This window comes from Rattus norvegicus, chromosome 5, assembly GCF_036323735.1.
Source record: "Rattus norvegicus strain BN/NHsdMcwi chromosome 5, GRCr8, whole genome shotgun sequence".
Classification (NCBI taxonomy): domain Eukaryota; kingdom Metazoa; phylum Chordata; class Mammalia; order Rodentia; family Muridae; genus Rattus; species Rattus norvegicus.
The window spans coordinates 153,672,305-153,682,717 of record NC_086023.1 but is presented as its reverse complement, the minus strand read 5'-3'; positions in this window follow the sequence as shown (position 1 = coordinate 153,682,717).

Genomic DNA, 10,413 nt, shown 5'->3' with positions numbered 1-10,413 from the left:
TTTTTTTTTTTTTTTTTTTTTTTTTTTTTTTAGCGCCAAACTATGTGCCGCCAAATTCGGATCTCCCGCGGAAAATGCCGCACCTCGATTGGCTGCTACAACATATATAGGCTCCTCCCACCCTCCCACCCCCGGAAAGGCTTAGTCTGAGAAACAACGATTACAACAGGAGCTTAGTGGCTTAAAGGGGCCGCGACATCTGCTGACTTCAGCGTCCTCTTGTAACAGCCGGTGAAACTGAGACAGAAAGGTGCATCTGGAACTCACAGCATAACGACCCACAGTACAGCGAAGAGCGCTGAGGAGTGAACCTCTTTTCCTTGAGGGTGGGGCCGAACAACTTGAAGGAGAGATAGAGTCTGACCCTTGATCCTCAAGTGCATTTCCCTGGCCACAAAACGTTTTGTTTGTTCGCTTTATTGCTTAGTTATATTAAATCGTTTATTAATATATTAATTAATACAACCAATATGTCCCCTTTCTCTTCAAATGAAACCCAGGAACCTGTTCCTCCTGGCTTTAACTGACAGAGGGGCAGGGAATGGTGGCGCCTCCCAAATGTATTTTTCTTCAGGAAAAACTAACCCCCTATTGAGTGCCTACTGTAGCCCAGTATAGTACACCAAGATTAGGCCATTACATGTCGTTTAATTTACCCCATCAATCTTGAGAAGTGGGATGGGTAAGGCCAGAGAGTCGGAGGGGCAGGATAATTTGCCTAGGCTCATTCACAGATTTACTGATCTGAGAGTTGGCATTCGAATGTAGGACAGTCCATGTTGGGAGTCTTTGTTCTAGTGAAGAGCTCCTCCCCACTCTCCCCAGCTCTGACCTGCCCTGGACAGGCACAGCAGCAGTGAGGGTCCAGAGTTTGTCAGGACCAAGTCATATTCCCAGGCAGGGTCCAACACTCTCGCTGAGTCAAACACCTCCAGGTTTCTTTCTTCTAAACGATTATTTTACCATAACAATCCCCCCTCATTCATAAAGTTCCCTTGCTAATCATCCGCTTACAGTTCACATCTCTCAAGTTTGGAGAGGTTACAGGAGTGTCAAGCAGGGAGAAACAGGGGCTTCAAGAGCTGCTGGCCTATTCAAGGCCGCTGTGTGGGTTTGGTTTGGTTTACTTGTTTCAAGTTTGGACCTGGCATTCAAAGCCCTCCAGAGAGTCCCCAGGTTAAGACCTCATCAGATCATCAAAAATCAGGAAGCCCAGACTTTGCCTTCAACATTCTTTTTTTTTTTTTTTTTAAATATTTATTTTATATCTGTGAGTACACTGTCGCTGTCTTCAGATACACCAGAAGAGGGCATCGGATCCCATTACAGATGGTTGTGAGCCACCATGTGGTTGCTGGGAATTGAACTCATGACCTCTGGAAGAGCAGCCGGTGCTCTTAACCTCTGAGCCATCTCTCCAGCCCCCTGCCTTCAACATTCTTTTTTTTTTTTTTTTTTTTTTTTGGTTCTTTTTTTCAGAGCTGGGGACCGAACCCAGGGCCTTGCGCTTGCTAGGCAAGTACTAAACCACTGAGCTAAATCACCAACCCCTGCCTTCAACATTCTTAATCCACATCCAGGCTCCCAACCTTTTCTTGAAAACTGACAAGATTTCTTGATTCTCTGGGCCTTTTTTTCCTCATTCCTAACGACACCTCTTGGGGGGTCACAGAAAAAAAAATCTCATGAGATAGTATTTGCAAAACCTTCTGCACAGTGCCTGGTCCGTAAGAATTGACAGCTGTTACTACACCGGACTTTGATGTGAAACACACAGACCTCTCTAGTCTACGGTAGGCCACCAAGAGGGGGTGGCACCTGACTTTAATCCTAGCACTTGAGAGGCCCAGATAAGTAGATCTCTGAGTTCAAGGCCAACATGGTCCACAGAGTGAATTCCAGGACAGCCAGGGCTACTGTCTTGAAAAAGAACCAATAAACAAACAAACAAATAAAAAAAAATAGTCTGGGGTTGGGGATTTAGCTCAGTGGTAGAGCGCTTGCCTAGGAAGCGCAAGGCCCTTGGTTCGGTCCCCAGCTCCGAAAAAAAAGAACAAAAAAAAAAAAAAAAAAAAAAAAAGTCTGCTATCAAACTGGTCCTTCAAGTCCCAGCTTAAACCTCTCCTCCTCCAGGAAGCCTTCCTTGCCTGTTTGCCCTCTGTCACCCTGAAGGCCTTTTACTCTTTGAAAGTTTATTGTGCTTTGCCTCAAGCAAAGACTTGGCTTTCTCACCTTGTAAATCATTGCCTTCTAAGTTTTTTTTCTCCGCTCCCCTCTTTTTGAATGAGGCTTAGCTTGGCAGAAAGTAGATAATAAATATTATGCCCTGCTTGCCTGTCAGGTAAGAAAGCCTAGGGTTCCCTCACAAAGTCCTGTCCTCTACTTCCTAGCTGAACAACCCTAGGCAGACCAGCTGTTACCCCACCTCTCTGAACCTCTATTCCCTCAGCCACCCAATACAGAGAAATCTCCCACTTGGCTTGCCGCCAAGGTGTCCTTCACAGGGCAGTGCGAATGGTGGTCACTGGTCCGTAGCAAGACCACACCACATGAGCTTCACCTCCGGGATCTGCTCCAATCCCCACAACACACGGCCCTGTTATTATCCCCATTCTACAGATGAGGGAACCTGGAAGGAATTGTGGCTGGGCAGGTTTGGAGCTGAAGCGGGGCCCCAGGGCCAGGGAGGAAAGGGAGGTGGCAGGGTGGGGCTGGGAGAAGAGAGGAGAGCCAGCAGCCAGTGAGGGGGCCGAGAGCCAGTTCTCTGTGGTTGAGTTTCGGGTGGTTGGGGTTGGCTTTGGAGTTTCACTGCCTGGGAACTGACAGACAGATTCCTGTGAGAGGTGTGGGCATGGATCAAGCAGGTCTCCTTCCGTTCAAGTTTTCGCTAGGTCCGTGCTTCTTGTTGTGGTGTCAGTCAGGATGCTGGACCTCGACGCTTTGCCTCTCACACCTTTGCAGTCGGACAGCAAAGAGGCCCTTCCGATGGTTTTCTGGGATGCCCCATCTGTTGAGAACAGAATCCACGGAGGGCTGCCAGGTGCTTCCTAGGGCTTGCCGGAAACACCCAGCTATGCACTCACCGGCTTACTTTTATTCTTTGGTAGTGGTTGTGGTGCCTGTGAAACAGGTTTTCCCTAAGAAGCCATGGCTGGCCCTTCTCTATAGACCAGGCTGGCCTCAAACTCACAGAGATCCACCTGCCTCTGCCTCTCAACGACTGGGATTAAAATCATAGGCCATCAACCCGGCACGGTGGTCTGCACCTTTTTTTTTTTTTTTTTTTTTTTTTTTTTTTGGTTCTTTTTTTCGGAGCTGGGGACCAAACCCAGGGCCTTGTGCTTCCTAGGCAAGCGCTCTACCACTGAGCTAAATCCCCAACCCCGGTGGTCTGCACCTTTAACTTCGGCAGTTGGGAGGCAGAGGCAGGCGGATCTCTGAGTTTGAGGCTAGCCTGATCTATCTAGTGAGTTCTGGGACAGCCAGGGCTACATAGTGAGACCTGTCTCAAAAAACAAGGAACAAAGCACGTGCCACCATGCTTATTTTATCGAAGCCTCTGAGTTACCCTGTAACAGGTACAACATGAGGAAACTCAGGCTGAGCCATGCCTGTGAGCAGTGGCTCTCAACCTTCCTTATGCTGACTGAGACCCCATAATACAGCTCCTCATGTTGGAGCGACCCCCATAAATCGATTCCATTGCTACCTCGTAACTGTGCTTTTGCTCCTGTTATGAATTGTGATTTAAATATCTGTGTTGTCTGATGGTCTTAGGCAACTCCCGGGAAAGAGTCCTTTGACCCCCCCCCCACACACACACACACCCCAAAACAAGGGGTCACGGCCCACAGGTTGAGAACGGCCGATGTAAAGATATTTGACAAAACATGTATAGGAATGAAATTAAGACTCAACTTAGACCTCGGTCTCCCAAGATACAGAGGTCTTTTTTTTTTTTTTTTTTTTTCCGGAGCTGAGGACCGAACCCAGGGCCTTGCGCTTGCTAGGCAAGCGCTCTACCACTGAGCTAAATCCCCAAACCCCAGAGGTCTTAAAAAAAAAAAAATGTACACATAGAAAAGATTCTATGTGCATAATTGCTTTGCTTGCATAGTGTTCCGGTGCCGTGTGCATGCCTGGGTGCTGGAGGGCGTTATTGATGGTTGCAAGCCTCCATGTGGGTGCCGGGAATGGAACCTGGGTCTTTTGCAAGAACAAGTGCTCTTAACCACCAAGCCACCTCTGCGGGGCCATATACCAGGAATGCTAAACAAAGCACCAGTCTCAGAAATTCATGCCTTGCCAGGGAGCCTGGGCTGCAGAAAGGATGTGCAGTCCCAGCACTTGGAAGCTGGAGGTGACAGCAGCAGTTCAAGGTCAGCCTCAACAACATCTTAGGATAGTCTGGACTATATGAGACCCTGTATACATGCATACATACATACATACATACATACATACACACACACATGCATGCATGCACACATAGTGCTCACAACTGGGTGCATTAGGGATGCTTTGAACCATTTACCAGATGATGAAATGGTGACTCTGGTTATTAAGAACCTGCCTGAGGCACAGAGCTGATAACAAAGTCCTGGTCCAAGCCAGGCACAAAGAGCCTTGGAAAAGTCCCCAAGCCGGAGCAAGCTTCCATTCTCCATGTGGGTCATCTGCTGGTGTGTCTCCTGGAAAATACCTCAGATGCCTCTGCTCTAAATCCTGTTTAGCAGCCAGAGCATGATGGCACGTGCCTTTAATCCCAGCACTCAGAGGTAGGTGATTGCCAGGTTCGAGAGGCCAGCCTGGTCTATATAGTGAGAGTGAGTTCCAGGATAGCCAGGGCTACACAGAGAAACCCTGTCTCGAAAAACAAATTTAAAAAAACAAAACAGGGGCTGGGGATTTAGCTCAGTGGTAGAGCGCTTACCTAGGAAGCACAAGGCCCTGGGTTCGGTCCCCAGCTCCGAGAAAAAGAACAAACAAACAAACAAACAAACAAACAAACAAACAAAAATCCTGTTTCTCAAAGCCTGAAGTACTTGGTACAGGCTTCTCAGAGAGGCAGATATGGGGATTCACACTGTAATCCGGGTACACAGAGCAGACTAAACCAGGATTACCTGGAGTCTACATCACCCTAAGCTATATAGCAAATATCAGACCAGCTAGTGTTATAGAACCAGGCTCTCTCTCTCCTCTCTCTCTCTCTCTCTCTCTCTCTCTCTCTCTCTCTCTCTCTCTCTCTCTCTCATAATTAAGAGAGCACTCAATGGGACCAGAGAGAATGAGAACACTTAGTGTTCTTGCAGAGGATAGGACCCAAGTTTGGTTCACAACATCTACATAGTGGTTTTCAACTGCCTGCAATTCTAGTCCAAGGGATCCTGCATGTACATGGTACACACAATCACACAGATGTGTATACACACACACACACACACACACACACACACACACACACACCGTATACATAAATAAGCATAAAACTTAGAATCTCTTTTCTAGTTTTAAAATGTATTTATTTTTACTTTATGTGCATTGGTGTTTTGCATGTATGTCTCTGTGAAGGTGTTATATCCTGGAGTTACAGACTGTTGTGAGCTTCTGTGTTGGGATTTGAACTCAGGACCTCTGGAAGATCAGCAGTGCTCTTAACCACTGAGCCATCTCTCCAGCCCCAAATTTTAGACTCTTCAAACAAACAAAGAAATGACAACAAAAACTAAAGTCAAAAGACCAAAAAAGGGGCTGGAGAGATGGCTCAGTGGTTAAGAGTGCTGACTGCTCTTCCAGAGGTCCTGAGTTCAAATCCCAGCAAACACGTGGTGGCTCACAATCATGTGTAATGGGATCTGATGCCCTCAGAGCAACAGTGTATTCATATACATTAAAATAAATAAATCTTTTAAAAAAAGATCAAAAAAAGCACCAGGCATCCTGAAGTCCGAGTCCTCCTGTTCCAGTCCCCTGCTACCACATGTCACCTGTCCACATGGATGAAAGTCTAGCAGGTGTACACAGGAGAAAAACCTCTACTCATCCTCGTCTTTGTGCTTTCCGTTAAATCTCCGTTTCCGGGGTGGGGGCCGGGGTGAGGAGGGGGTGGGGCTGGGACCTTAAGGAGCTGGAGAAATCGTGCTCATGGTAGTACAGAGTTGACCTAGAAAGTATGAGGCCTGGGGTTCCATCCTAGCACTGAAAAGCAGGAAAGGTCTGAGGGAAGAAGGAGTTGCTGCCTCAGTGAGGCTACTACGCCAAAGGAGGGGCTCTGCTGGAAAACTCGGGTCCTGGCCCTTCCGCTGTACTAGGCGTATCCACTCAGTATGGACAGTTAAGTTCATAGACTCTGAAATACTTCATCCTCGAGTTCTGTGCCTTTTTTTTTTTTTTTCTTTTTTTCCGGAGCTGGGGACCGAACCCAGGGCCTTGCGCTCACTAGGCAAGCGCTCTACCACTGAGCTAAATCCCCAACCCCTGTGCCCTTTTTAAGAAAGACTTATTTATTTCATGTATATGACTACACTGTTGCTCTGAGGGCATCGGATCCCATTACAGATGACTGTGAGCCACCATGTGGTTGCTGGGATTTGAACTCAGGACCTCTGGAAGAGCAGTCAGTGCTCTTAACCGCTGAGCCACCTCTCCAGCCCAAGTCTTGGGATCTTACGCTTACCACTGCACCACCCTGCGCCTCCGTTCTCCCCCTGAGAAATGAGGCTGCTTATGGCTGCCTCACGATATTGAAGTGAATCTGGAATGGGGAGATGAATGTGCCTGGGGTGTGTGTGTGTATGTGTGTGTGTGTGCATGTGTGTGTGTGCATGTGTGCGCGTGTGTGCGTGTGTGTGCATGTGTGCATGTGTGTGCGTGCATGTGTGTGTGCATGTGTGCGTGTGTGTGTGCATGTGTGCGTGCGTGTGCATGTGTGCATGTGTGCGTGTGCATGTGCGTGCGTGTGTGTGTGTGTGTGTGTGTGTGTGTGTGTGTGTGTGTTTCATGTACCATGGCTGGTATGTTTGAGTGTGGAGGTCAGAGGACAACTTGTGGGAATTGGTTTTCTCCTCCTTCCACTTAGGTCCTCGGGATGTAACTCGGGAGCATGAACCGGTATTAAGCAGCCTGAGGATGTCGATGGATGCTTCTCCAGGGAAGATGCCCACCAGCACAGCCAACATCCTCAGTCACTTGGAAGGTGGCAAACCACCATGAGAATCTGCTTCCCCTTCGCTGGCATGGCCAACACGAGAGAGATGGACACTAGCAAGTGTTGGCCCGGATGTGGAGAAATCTGAGCCTCGGACATTGCTGGGAGCAGTGAATTAGTGCAGCTGCTTCATAAGCAATTTGGCGGTTTCTCAAAAACCCACACACAGAGCAGGCCTGTAATCTTGGGACTCCGGCTACACAGAGCGGCCACGTCTCAACAGACCCCTTTTTCCGTTAAATCAACATATAGATAAATGAATAAAACATAAAGTCTGGGCATGACGCGCACCTTTAATCACAGCACTTGGGAGGCTGGCAGATCTCTATGAGTTCAAGGCCATCCTTGGTAACAAGGTGAGACTTTGTTTCAAAAATATAAAGGTAAGCCACTCTAGTATGCTCTAGCAATAGTAATCCCGGATATAAACTTAAGAGAATTGACAACCCAGCCCATGTTGGTGCACGCCTTTAGTCCCAGCACTCAGGAGGCAGAAGCAGGCAGATCTCGGTGAGTATGGGGCCAGCCTGGTCTACAGAGCTAATTCCAGGCTAGCCAGGAAACACAGAGTAGCCCTGTCTTGAGAAACAAAGCAGAAGAAAGCCCTTCTCTACATAAAATTGTGCACACAAACTAGGCATGGTGGCACATGCCTTTGGTTCTAACAGAGGCAGAGTCAGGCATGTGATCCAAGCCATAAGGGAGACACTGTCAACCAAACAAACAAGTGTGTACACAAGTATTCATAGCCAGCCTATTTTTAATGACTACAGAGTAAAGATAAGCCGGGTGCCATTAACTGATAAATGGAGAAATTAAATAAACTGTAGACATGGGGCTGGGGATTTAGCTCAGTGGTAGAGCGCTTACCTAGGAAGCGCAAGGCCCTGGGTTCGGTCCCCAGCTCCGAAAAAAAAGAACCAAAAAAAAAAATAAATAAATAAACTGTAGACATACAATTGGTGTGTGGGATGGAGAGATGGCTCAGCGGTTAAGAGCCCCGACTGCTCTTCCAGAGGTCCTGAGTTCAATTCCCGGCAACCACATGGTGGCTCACAACCATCTGTGATGGGATCTGATGCCCTCTTCTGGTGTGTCTGAGGACAGCTACAGTGTACTCATAAATAAAGTAAATAAATCTCAAAAAAAAAAAATCAGCGTGTGCATCGTGTGTTTTGTTTTTTGTTTTTTTATTTTTGAGACAGGGTCTCTATGTCATATATATCATAAAGGTTTACTGCATATATATAGATAGATAGACATATATATATATATATATATATATATATATATATGTCATAAAAAGAAAAGGACATATATACCCCAATATAAATGAGCCTTTAAAATATTTTGCCAAGTGGAAGACGCTGGTCATCGGAGGCTACATATCATTGGATCTAGTTTATGAAACACCAAGAGAAGTCCAGGAACGCGCAGTCCGCACAGAGGCAGAGAATGAACTAGCGCGTTTGCTGGGGATGGGTCTGTCTTCATTACAGATGAGGAAAGGAGAACACCTAACAGGCCCTGTTCCCACCTCTCTGCGAGATTTCTAGAGCAGTTTGTTTTCTCAGGTCCAAGGGCGATGCGCTGCCGCCGGTGAACCTGCGTTCTTTCAAGCAGTGGGCTCTGCAAGTCTCCTGTGGCTCGCCTGCCTTCCTTCTCCGTGCTTTGGAAGGAAGGGCTGGGACGAAAGGGCAAGGCTGCCACCTAGAGGTCAGCTGCTGAACATGGCGCATGCGTAGACAGAGGCGAGAAGGACGCGGACCCCGGTGGGAAAACACGGGCTTCCAGTTTGGACAGATTCTTTCCAGATGTTTCCAGAGGCTGACAATGTTTTTCACAGATGTTGGAACCTGTGGAGGTGACCTCACATGAAAGGGGGCCATCCGACTGCTCACATAGCTCAGGGAAGAACACTTGACGAGGCACGTGTTTACTACAATCTCCAGAACTAAGGAAAAAAGATGCGGCTCTTGGGGGGAGGGTGTGGGAGTGGGAGATAGAGGAAAGGGTTGGAGTATGAGTAATCAGAACACATTACATACGTGCATGAAATTGTCAACGGATAAATTTAATTTAAGCATTAGCTATTTTTAAATTTTGTTTACTGCTGGTCTAGTTCAATTTTTTTTTTCTTCTGGATTTAGTGGCTCTTGCCCATAATCCCAGCGTTTGGGAGGATGAGGCAGGAGGATTGCCAGTAGCACAAGGCTGGTCTAGAGTCAGACAGAGAGAGAACCAATAGCATAGCGGTGCCTAGAGCAGTTTGGGGGAGCACCGCCATGCCATGTCTTTTTCTCCTCCTATTCCTGAGAGTGCCTCACCTTGTCTCTGTCTGGCTTAAGGTCTAGCAAGCAGCTCCCACGAGACCATGCACCTCCCACCCCACCCTCAGGACCTTTGATCCTCAACCTCTTCACATTTTGGCCCTGAGTTCTGATCAACACACTTCTCCCAACTGCCTCTGTCTCTGCTCCTAGAGGACTCACAGTGCTCTGCTAAAAATGTCTTTCTTTGCCTCCAGCCCCAAGGAAAACACCCTGTGCTTGGTAGCTTTCCCTGTCTCCCTCCTTCTCTCCCTCCCTCCCTCCCTCTCTTTGTGTCTCTCTGTGTCTCTCTCTCTCTCTCTCTGTCTCTCTGTCTCCCTCTCTTTCTCTGGCTGTCTTTTTTTCTCTCTCTCATCTTTTTTTCCACAGATGTTTTTCAGATGGGTATCAGGTAGCCCAGGATGGCCTGCAACATTCTATGTAGCCAAGGATAGCTTTGAGCTCTAGAGCTATCTGATTCTATCTCCTGAGTGCTGGAATTACAGATGCACATCACCAGACTCGGTTCTTGAATAAGATTTCACTGTATAGTCCAGGTTGACCTCAAACTCGAAATCCCCCTGCCTTGGGCACTAGGAGAGCAAGACTATAGGTTTGTTTCACCAGGCCCCTTGCCTTTCTTTTAGCCTGTTAAGTCATTGAGAATGTCATGCATTCTGTGCTCATTGCTGATTCAAAGTACTCTTCAGTTAAAAACAAAAACAAGGGCTGTAGAGATGGGTCAGTGGTTAGGTCCTGAGTTCAAATCCCAGTAAACACATGGTGGCTCACAACCATCTGTAATGGAATCTGATGCCCTTTTCTGGTGTGTCTGAAAACAGTTACAGTGTACTCACATACATAAAATAAAGAAATCTTTAAAAAAAAATCCCC